The sequence below is a fragment of the Hemitrygon akajei genome, unplaced genomic scaffold (genome assembly GCF_048418815.1).
Source record: "Hemitrygon akajei unplaced genomic scaffold, sHemAka1.3 Scf000107, whole genome shotgun sequence".
NCBI lineage: Eukaryota > Metazoa > Chordata > Chondrichthyes > Myliobatiformes > Dasyatidae > Hemitrygon > Hemitrygon akajei.
In genome coordinates this window covers 1332207-1345751 of record NW_027331993.1, presented here as the reverse complement: position 1 = coordinate 1345751, position 13545 = coordinate 1332207, and positions in this window count along the sequence as shown.

Sequence of the window (13545 nt, the reverse complement as noted above, 5' to 3'; positions counted from 1 at the left end):
TAAGTTCCTGTACACACAAGGTCAATGAAATATACATTTACAACATCACATTGATTTATTGTCATGAGTAAGTTCCTGTACACACAAGGTCAATGAAATATACATTTACAACATCACATTGATTTATTGTCATGAGTAAGTTCCTGTACACACAAGATCAATGAAATATACATTTACAACATCACATTGATTTATTGTCATGAGTAAGTTCCTGTACACACAAGGTGAATGAAATATACATTTACAACATCACATTGATTTATTGTCATGAGTAAGTTCCTGTACACACAAGGTGAATGAAATATACATTTACAACATCACATTGATTTATTGTCATGAGTAAGTTCCTGTACACACAAGGCGAATGAAATATACATTTACAACATCACATTGATTTATTGTCATGAGTAAGTTCCTGTACACACAAGGCGAATGAAATATACATTTACAACATCACATTGATTTATTGTCATGAGTAAGTTCCTGTACACACAAGGCGAATGAAATATACATTTACAACATCACATTGATTTATTGTCATGAGTAAGTTCCTGTACACACAAGGTGAATGAAATATACATTTACAACATCACATTGATTTATTGTCATGAGTAAGTTCCTGTACACACAAGGTGAATAAAATATACATTTACAACATCACATTGATTTATTGTCATGAGTAAGTTCCTGTACACACAAGGTCAATGAAATATACATTTACAACATCACATTGATTTATTGTCATGAGTAAGTTCCTGTACACACAAGGTCAATGAAATATACATTTACAACATCACATTGATTTATTGTCATGAGTAAGTTCCTGTACACACAAGATCAATGAAATATACATTTACAACATCACATTGATTTATTGTCATGAGTAAGTTCCTGTACACACAAGATCAATGAAATATACATTTACAACATCACATTGATTTATTGTCATGAGTAAGTTCCTGTACACACAAGATCAATGAAATATACATTTACAACATCACATTGATTTATTGTCATGAGTAAGTTCCTGTACACACAAGGCGAATGAAATATACATTTACAACATCACATTGATTTATTGTCATGAGTAAGTTCCTGTACACACAAGGTCAATGAAATATACATTTACAACATCACATTGATTTATTGTCATGAGTAAGTTCCTGTACACACAAGATCAATGAAATATACATTTACAACATCACATTGATTTATTGTCATGAGTAAGTTCCTGTACACACAAGATCAATGAAATATACATTTACAACATCACATTGATTTATTGTCATGAGTAAGTTCCTGTACACACAAGGTGAATGAAATATACATTTACAACATCACATTGATTTATTGTCATGAGTAAGTTCCTGTACACACAAGATCAATAAAATATACATTTACAACATCACATTGATTTATTGTCATGAGTAAGTTCCTGTACACACAAGGCGAATGAAATATACATTTACAACATCACATTGATTTATTGTCATGAGTAAGTTCCTGTACACACAAGGTGAATGAAATATACATTTACAACATCACATTGATTTATTGTCATGAGTAAGTTCCTGTACACACAAGGTCAATGAAATATACATTTACAACATCACATTGATTTATTGTCATGAGTAAGTTCCTGTACACACAAGGTCAATGAAATATACATTTACAACATCACATTGATTTATTGTCATGAGTAAGTTCCTGTACACACAAGGTCAATGAAATATACATTTACAACATCACATTGATTTATTGTCATGAGTAAGTTCCTGTACACACAAGATCAATGAAATATACATTTACAACATCACATTGATTTATTGTCATGAGTAAGTTCCTGTACACACAAGGTGAATGAAATATACATTTACAACATCACATTGATTTATTGTCATGAGTAAGTTCCTGTACACACAAGGTCAATGAAATATACATTTACAACATCACATTGATTTATTGTCATGAGTAAGTTCCTGTACACACAAGATCAATGAAATATACATTTACAACATCACATTGATTTATTGTCATGAGTAAGTTCCTGTACACACAAGGTGAATGAAATATACATTTACAACATCACATTGATTTATTGTCATGAGTAAGTTCCTGTACACACAAGGTGAATGAAATATACATTTACAACATCACATTGATTTATTGTCATGAGTAAGTTCCTGTACACACAAGATCAATGAAATATACATTTACAACATCACATTGATTTATTGTCATGAGTAAGGTCCTGTACACACAAGGTGAATGAAATATACATTTACAACATCACATTGATTTATTGTCATGAGTAAGTTCCTGTACACACAAGGTGAATGAAATATACATTTACAACATCACATTGATTTATTGTCATGAGTAAGTTCCTGTACACACAAGGTGAATGAAATATACATTTACAACATCACATTGATTTATTGTCATGAGTAAGTTCCTGTACACACAAGATCAATGAAATATACATTTACAACATCACATTGATTTATTGTCATGAGTAAGTTCCTGTACACACAAGGTGAATGAAATATACATTTACAACATCACATTGATTTATTGTCATGAGTAAGTTCCTGTACACACAAGGTGAATGAAATATACATTTACAACATCACATTGATTTATTGTCATGAGTAAGTTCCTGTACACACAAGGTCAATGAAATATACATTTACAACATCACATTGATTTATTGTCATGAGTAAGTTCCTGTACACACAAGGTGAATGAAATATACATTTACAACATCACATTGATTTATTGTCATGAGTAAGTTCCTGTACACACAAGATCAATGAAATATACATTTACAACATCACATTGATTTATTGTCATGAGTAAGTTCCTGTACACACAAGATCAATGAAATATACATTTACAACATCACATTGATTTATTGTCATGAGTAAGTTCCTGTACACACAAGGTGAATGAAATATACATTTACAACATCACATTGATTTATTGTCATGAGTAAGTTCCTGTACATACAAGGCGAATGAAATATACATTTACAACATCACATTGATTTATTGTCATGAGTAAGTTCCTGTACACACAAGATCAATGAAATATACATTTACAACATCACATTGATTTATTGTCATGAGTAAGTTCCTGTACACACAAGGTCAATAAAATATACATTTACAACATCACATTGATTTATTGTCATGAGTAAGTTCCTGTACACACAAGGTCAATAAAATATACATTTACAACATCACATTGATTTATTGTCATGAGTAAGTTCCTGTACACACAAGGTCAATAAAATATACATTTACAACATCACATTGATTTATTGTCATGAGTAAGTTCCTGTACACACAAGGTGAATGAAATATACATTTACAACATCACATTGATTTATTGTCATGAGTAAGTTCCTGTACACACAAGGCGAATGAAATATACATTTACAACATCACATTGATTTATTGTCATGAGTAAGTTCCTGTACACACAAGGTCAATGAAATATACATTTACAACATCACATTTATTTATTGTCATGAGTAAGTTCCTGTACACACAAGGTGAATGAAATATACATTTACAACATCACATTGATTTATTGTCATGAGTAAGTTCCTCTACACACAAGATCAATGAAATATACATTTACAACATCACATTGATTTATTGTCATGAGTAAGTTCCTGTACACACAAGGCGAATGAAATATACATTTACAACATCACATTGATTTATTGTCATGAGTAAGTTCCTGTACACACAAGGTCAATGAAATATACATTTACAACATCACATTGATTTATTGTCATGAGTAAGTTCCTGTACACACAAGGTGAATGAAATATACATTTACAACATCACATTGATTTATTGTCATGAGTAAGTTCCTGTACACACAAGGCGAATGAAATATACATTTACAACATCACATTGATTTATTGTCATGAGTAAGTTCCTGTACACACAAGTTCAATGAAATATACATTTACAACATCACATTTATTTATTGTCATGAGTAAGTTCCTGTACACACAAGGTGAATGAAATATACATTTACAACATCACATTGATTTATTGTCATGAGTAAGTTCCTCTACACACAAGATCAATGAAATATACATTTACAACATCACATTGATTTATTGTCATGAGTAAGTTCCTGTACACACAAGGTGAATGAAATATACATTTACAACATCACATTGATTTATTGTCATGAGTAAGTTCCTGTACACACAAGGTCAATGAAATATACATTTACAACATCACATTGATTTATTGTCATGAGTAAGTTCCTGTACACACAAGGTCAATGAAATATACATTTACAACATCACATTGATTTATTGTCATGAGTAAGTTCCTGTACACACAAGATCAATGAAATATACATTTACAACATCACATTGATTTATTGTCATGAGTAAGTTCCTGTACACACAAGGTGAATGAAATATACATTTACAACATCACATTGATTTATTGTCATGAGTAAGTTCCTGTACACACAAGGCGAATGAAATATACATTTACAACATCACATTGATTTATTGTCATGAGTAAGTTCCTGTACACACAAGGCGATTGAAATATACATTTACAACATCACATTGATTTATTGTCATGAGTAAGTTCCTGTACACACAAGGCGAATGAAATATACATTTACAACATCACATTGATTTATTGTCATGAGTAAGTTCCTGTACACACAAGGCGAATGAAATATACATTTACAACATCACATTGATTTATTGTCATGAGTAAGTTCCTGTACACACAAGGTGAATGAAATATACATTTACAACATCACATTGATTTATTGTCATGAGTAAGTTCCTGTACACACAAGGTGAATAAATATACATTTACAACATCACATTGATTTATTGTCATGAGTAAGTTCCTGTACACACAAGGTCAATGAAATATACATTTACAACATCACATTGATTTATTGTCATGAGTAAGTTCCTGTACACACAAGGTCAATGAAATATACATTTACAACATCACATTGATTTATTGTCATGAGTAAGTTCCTGTACACACAAGATCAATGAAATATACATTTACAACATCACATTGATTTATTGTCATGAGTAAGTTCCTGTACACACAAGATCAATGAAATATACATTTACAACATCACATTGATTTATTGTCATGAGTAAGTTCCTGTACACACAAGATCAATGAAATATACATTTACAACATCACATTGATTTATTGTCATGAGTAAGTTCCTGTACACACAAGGCGAATGAAATATACATTTACAACATCACATTGATTTATTGTCATGAGTAAGTTCCTGTACACACAAGGTCAATGAAATATACATTTACAACATCACATTGATTTATTGTCATGAGTAAGTTCCTGTACACACAAGATCAATGAAATATACATTTACAACATCACATTGATTTATTGTCATGAGTAAGTTCCTGTACACACAAGATCAATGAAATATACATTTACAACATCACATTGATTTATTGTCATGAGTAAGTTCCTGTACACACAAGGTGAATGAAATATACATTTACAACATCACATTGATTTATTGTCATGAGTAAGTTCCTGTACACACAAGATCAATGAAATATACATTTACAACATCACATTGATTTATTGTCATGAGTAAGTTCCTGTACACACAAGGTGAATGAAATATACATTTACAACATCACATTGATTTATTGTCATGAGTAAGTTCCTGTACACACAAGATCAATGAAATATACATTTACAACATCACATTGATTTATTGTCATGAGTAAGTTCCTGTACACACAAGATCAATGAAATATACATTTACAACATCACATTGATTTATTGTCATGAGTAAGTTCCTGTACACACAAGGCGAATGAAATATACATTTACAACATCACATTGATTTATTGTCATGAGTAAGTTCCTGTACACACAAGGTCAATGAAATATACATTTACAACATCACATTGATTTATTGTCATGAGTAAGTTCCTGTACACACAAGGTGAATGAAATATACATTTACAACATCACATTGATTTATTGTCATGAGTAAGTTCCTGTACACACAAGGCGAATGAAATATACATTTACAACATCACATTGATTTATTGTCATGAGTAAGTTCCTGTACACACAAGGCGAATGAAATATACATTTACAACATCACATTGATTTATTGTCATGAGTAAGTTCCTGTACACACAAGGTGAATGAAATATACATTTACAACATCACATTGATTTATTGTCATGAGTAAGTTCCTGTACACACAAGGTGAATGAAATATACATTTACAACATCACATTGATTTATTGTCATGAGTAAGTTCCTGTACACACAAGGTGAATGAAATATACATTTACAACATCACATTGATTTATTGTCATGAGTAAGTTCCTGTACACACAAGATCAATAAAATATACATTTACAACATCACATTGATTTATTCTCATGAGTAAGTTCCTGTACACACAAGGTCAATGAAATATACATTTACAACATCACATTGATTTATTGTCATGAGTAAGTTCCTGTACACACAAGGTCAATGAAATATACATTTACAACATCACATTGATTTATTGTCATGAGTAAGTTCCTGTACACACAAGATCAATGAAATATACATTTACAACATCACATTGATTTATTGTCATGAGTAAGTTCCTGTACACACAAGGTCAATGAAATATACATTTACAACATCACATTGATTTATTGTCATGAGTAAGTTCCTGTACACACAAGGTCAATGAAATATACATTTACAACATCACATTGATTTATTGTCATGAGTAAGTTCCTGTACACACAAGGTGAATGAAATATACATTTACAACATCACATTGATTTATTGTCATGAGTAAGTTCCTGTACACACAAGGCAAATGAAATATACATTTACAACATCACATTGATTTATTGTCATGAGTAAGTTCCTGTACACACAAGGCGAATGAAATATACATTTACAACATCACATTGATTTATTGTCATGAGTAAGTTCCTGTACACACAAGATCAATGAAATATACATTTACAACATCACATTAATTTATTGTCATGAGTAAGTTCCTGTACACACAAGGTGAATGAAATATACATTTACAACATCACATTGATTTATTGTCATGAGTAAGTTCCTGTACACACAAGATCAATGAAATATACATTTACAACATCACATTGATTTATTGTCATGAGTAAGTTCCTGTACACACAAGGCGAATGAAATATACATTTAGAACATCACATTGATTTATTGTCATGAGTAAGTTCCTGTACACACAAGGCGAATGAAATATACATTTAGAACATCACATTGATTTATTGTCATGAGTAAGTTCCTGTACACACAAGGTCAATGAAATATACATTTACAACATCACATTGATTTATTGTCATGAGTAAGTTCCTGTACACACAAGGTCAATGAAATATACATTTACAACATCACATTGATTTATTGTCATGAGTAAGTTCCTGTACACACAAGGTGAATGAAATATACATTTACAACATCACATTGATTTATTGTCATGAGTAAGTTCCTGTACACACAAGATCAATGAAATATACATTTACAACATCACATTAATTTATTGTCATGAGTAAGTTCCTGTACACACAAGGTGAATGAAATATACATTTACAACATCACATTGATTTATTGTCATGAGTAAGTTCCTGTACACACAAGATCAATGAAATATACATTTACAACATCACATTAATTTATTGTCATGAGTAAGTTCCTGTACACACAAGGTGAATGAAATATACATTTACAACATCACATTGATTTATTGTCATGAGTAAGTTCCTGTACACACAAGGCGAATGAAATATACATTTACAACATCACATTGATTTATTGTCATGAGTAAGTTCCTGTACACACAAGGTCAATGAAATATACATTTACAACATCACATTGATTTATTGTCATGAGTAAGTTCCTGTACACACAAGATCAATGAAATATACATTTACAACATCACATTGATTTATTGTCATGAGTAAGTTCCTGTACACACAAGGTCAATGAAATATACATTTACAACATCACATTGATTTATTGTCATGAGTAAGTTCCTGTACACACAAGGTGAATGAAATATACATTTACAACATCACATTGATTTATTGTCATGAGTAAGTTCCTGTACACACAAGGCGAATGAAATATACATTTACAACATCACATTGATTTATTGTCATGAGTAAGTTCCTGTACACACAAGATCAATGAAATATACATTTACAACATCACATTGATTTATTGTCATGAGTAAGTTCCTGTACACACAAGGTCAATGAAATATACATTTACAACATCACATTGATTTATTGTCATGAGTAAGTTCCTGTACACACAAGGTGAATGAAATATACATTTACAACATCACATTGATTTATTGTCATGAGTAAGTTCCTGTACACACAAGGCGAATGAAATATACATTTACAACATCACATTGATTTATTGTCATGAGTAAGTTCCTGTACACACAAGGTCAATGAAATATACATTTACAACATCACATTGATTTATTGTCATGAGTAAGTTCCTGTACACACAAGATCAATGAAATATACATTTACAACATCACATTGATTTATTGTCATGAGTAAGTTCCTGTACACACAAGGTCAATGAAATATACATTTACAACATCACATTGATTTATTGTCATGAGTAAGTTCCTGTACACACAAGGTGAATGAAATATACATTTACAACATCACATTGATTTATTGTCATGAGTAAGTTCCTGTACACACAAGGTGAATGAAATATACATTTACAACATCACATTGATTTATTGTCATGAGTAAGTTCCTGTACACACAAGGCAAATGAAATATACATTTACAACATCACATTGATTTATTGTCATGAGTAAGTTCCTGTACACACAAGGCGAATGAAATATACATTTACAACATCACATTGATTTATTGTCATGAGTAAGTTCCTGTACACACAAGATCAATGAAATATACATTTAGAACATCACATTGATTTATTGTCATGAGTAAGTTCCTGTACACACAAGGTGAATGAAATATACATTTACAACATCACATTGATTTATTGTCATGAGTAAGTTCCTGTACACACAAGATCAATGAAATATACATTTACAACATCACATTGATTTATTGTCATGAGTAAGTTCCTGTACACACAAGGCGAATGAAATATACATTTAGAACATCACATTGATTTATTGTCATGAGTAAGTTCCTGTACACACAAGGCGAATGAAATATACATTTAGAACATCACATTGATTTATTGTCATGAGTAAGTTCCTGTACACACAAGGTGAATGAAATATACATTTACAACATCACATTGATTTATTGTCATGAGTAAGTTCCTGTACACACAAGGTGAATGAAATATACATTTACAACATCACATTGATTTATTGTCATGAGTAAGTTCCTGTACACACAAGGTGAATGAAATATACATTTACAACATCACATTGATTTATTGTCATGAGTAAGTTCCTGTACACACAAGATCAATGAAATATACATTTACAACATCACATTAATTTATTGTCATGAGTAAGTTCCTGTACACACAAGGTGAATGAAATATACATTTACAACATCACATTGATTTATTGTCATGAGTAAGTTCCTGTACACACAAGATCAATGAAATATACATTTACAACATCACATTAATTTATTGTCATGAGTAAGTTCCTGTACACACAAGGTGAATGAAATATACATTTACAACATCACATTGATTTATTGTCATGAGTAAGTTCCTGTACACACAAGGCGAATGAAATATACATTTACAACATCACATTGATTTATTGTCATGAGTAAGTTCCTGTACACACAAGGTGAATGAAATATACATTTACAACATCACATTGATTTATTGTCATGAGTAAGTTCCTGTACACACAAGATCAATGAAATATACATTTACAACATCACATTGATTTATTGTCATGAGTAAGTTCCTGTACACACAAGGTCAATGAAATATACATTTACAACATCACATTGATTTATTGTCATGAGTAAGTTCCTGTACACACAAGGTGAATGAAATATACATTTACAACATCACATTGATTTATTGTCATGAGTAAGTTCCTGTACACACAAGGCGAATGAAATATACATTTACAACATCACATTGATTTATTGTCATGAGTAAGTTCCTGTACACACAAGATCAATGAAATATACATTTACAACATCACATTGATTTATTGTCATGAGTAAGTTCCTGTACACACAAGGTCAATGAAATATACATTTACAACATCACATTGATTTATTGTCATGAGTAAGTTCCTGTACACACAAGGTGAATGAAATATACATTTACAACATCACATTGATTTATTGTCATGAGTAAGTTCCTGTACACACAAGGCGAATGAAATATACATTTACAACATCACATTGATTTATTGTCATGAGTAAGTTCCTGTACACACAAGGTCAATGAAATATACATTTACAACATCACATTGATTTATTGTCATGAGTAAGTTCCTGTACACACAAGGTCAATGAAATATACATTTACAACATCACATTGATTTATTGTCATGAGTAAGTTCCTGTACACACAAGATCAATGAAATATACATTTACAACATCACATTGATTTATTGTCATGAGTAAGTTCCTGTACACACAAGGTGAATGAAATATACATTTACAACATCACATTGATTTATTGTCATGAGTAAGTTCCTGTACACACAAGGCGAATGAAATATACATTTACAACATCACATTGATTTATTGTCATGAGTAAGTTCCTGTACACACAAGGCGAATGAAATATACATTTACAACATCACATTGATTTATTGTCATGAGTAAGTTCCTGTACACACAAGGTGAATGAAATATACATTTACAACATCACATTGATTTATTGTCATGAGTAAGTTCCTGTACACACAAGGTGAATGAAATATACATTTACAACATCACATTGATTTATTGTCATGAGTAAGTTCCTGTACACACAAGGTGAATGAAATATACATTTACAACATCACATTGATTTATTGTCATGAGTAAGTTCCTGTACACACAAGGCGAATGAAATATACATTTACAACATCACATTGATTTATTGTCATGAGTAAGTTCCTGTACACACAAGGGGAATGAAATATACATTTACAACATCACATTGATTTATTGTCATGAGTAAGTTCCTGTACACACAAGGTGAATGAAATATACATTTACAACATCACATTGATTTATTGTCATGAGTAAGTTCCTGTACACACAAGGTCAATGAAATATACATTTACAACATCACATTTATGTATTGTCATGAGTAAGTTCCTGTACACACAAGGTGAATGAAATATACATTTACAACATCACATTGATTTATTGTCATGAGTAAGTTCCTGTACACACAAGGGGAATGAAATATACATTTACAACATCACATTGATTTATTGTCATGAGTAAGTTCCTGTACACACAAGGTGAATGAAATATACATTTACAACATCACATTGATTTATTGTCATGAGTAAGTTCCTGTACACACAAGGTCAATGAAATATACATTTACAACATCACATTTATGTATTGTCATGAGTAAGTTCCTGTACACACAAGGTGAATGAAATATACATTTACAACATCACATTGATTTATTGTCATGAGTAAGTTCCTGTACACACAAGGTGAATGAAATATACATTTACAACATCACATTGATTTATTGTCATGAGTAAGTTCCTGTACACACAAGGTGAATGAAATATACATTTACAACATCACATTGATTTATTGTCATGAGTAAGTTCCTGTACACACAAGGTGAATGAAATATACATTTACAACATCACATTGATTTATTGTCATGAGTATGTTTTGTACACACAAGATCAATAAAATATACACTTACAACATCACATTGATTTATTGTCATGAGTAAGTTCCTGTACACACAAGGTGAATGAAATATACATTTACAACATCACATTGATTTATTGTCATGAGTAAGTTCCTGTACACACAAGGTCAATGAAATATACATTTACAACATCACATTGATTTATTGTCATGAGTAAGTTCCTGTACACACAAGGTCAATGAAATATACATTTACAACATCACATTGATTTATTGTCATGAGTAAGTTCCTGTACACACAAGGTCAATGAAATATACATTTACAACATCACATTGATTTATTGTCATGAGTAAGTTCCTGTACACACAAGATCAATAAAATATACATTTACAACATCACATTGATTTATTGTCATGAGTAAGTTCCTGTACACACAAGGCGAATGAAATATACATTTACAACATCACATTGATTTATTGTCATGAGTATGTTTTGTGCACACAAGATCAATAAAATATACACTTACAACATCACATTGATTTATTGTCATGAGTAAGTTCCTGTACACACAAGGTCAATGAAATATACATTTACAACTTCACATTGATTTATTGTCATGAGTAAGTTCCTCTACACACAAGATCAATAAAATATACATTTACAACATCACATTGATTTATTGTCATGAGTAAGTTCCTCTACACACAAGGCGAATGAACTATACATTTACAACATCACATTGATTTATTGTCATGAGTAAGTTCCTGTACACACAAGGTGAATGAAATATACATTTACAACATCACATTGATTTATTGTCATGAGTAAGTTCCTGTACACACAAGGCGAATGAAATATACATTTACAACATCACATTGATTTATTGTCATGAGTAAGTTCCTGTACACACAAGGTGAATGAAATATACATTTACAACATCACATTGATTTATTGTCATGAGTATGTTTTGTACACACAAGATCAATAAAATATACACTTACAACATCACATTGATTTATTGTCATGAGTAAGTTCCTGTACACACAAGGTGAATGAAATATACATTTACAACATCACATTGATTTATTGTCATGAGTATGTTTTGTACACACAAGATCAATAAAATATACACTTACAACATCACATTGATTTATTGTCATGAGTAAGTTCCTGTACACACAAGATCAATAAAATATACATTTACAACATCACATTGATTTATTGTCATGAGTAAGTTCCTGTACACACAAGGCGAATGAAATATACATTTACAACATCACATTGATTTATTGTCATGAGTATGTTTTGTGCACACAAGATCAATAAAATATACACTTACAACATCACATTGATTTATTGTCATGAGTAAGTTCCTGTACACACAAGGTCAATGAAATATACATTTACAACTTCACATTGATTTATTGTCATGAGTAAGTTCCTCTACACACAAGATCAATAAAATATACATTTACAACATCACATTGATTTATTGTCATGAGTAAGTTCCTGTACACACAAGGTCAATGAAATATACATTTACAACTTCACATTGATTTATTGTCATGAGTAAGTTCCTCTACACACAAGATCAATAAAATATACATTTACAACATCACATTGATTTATTGTCATGAGTAAGTTCCTCTACACACAA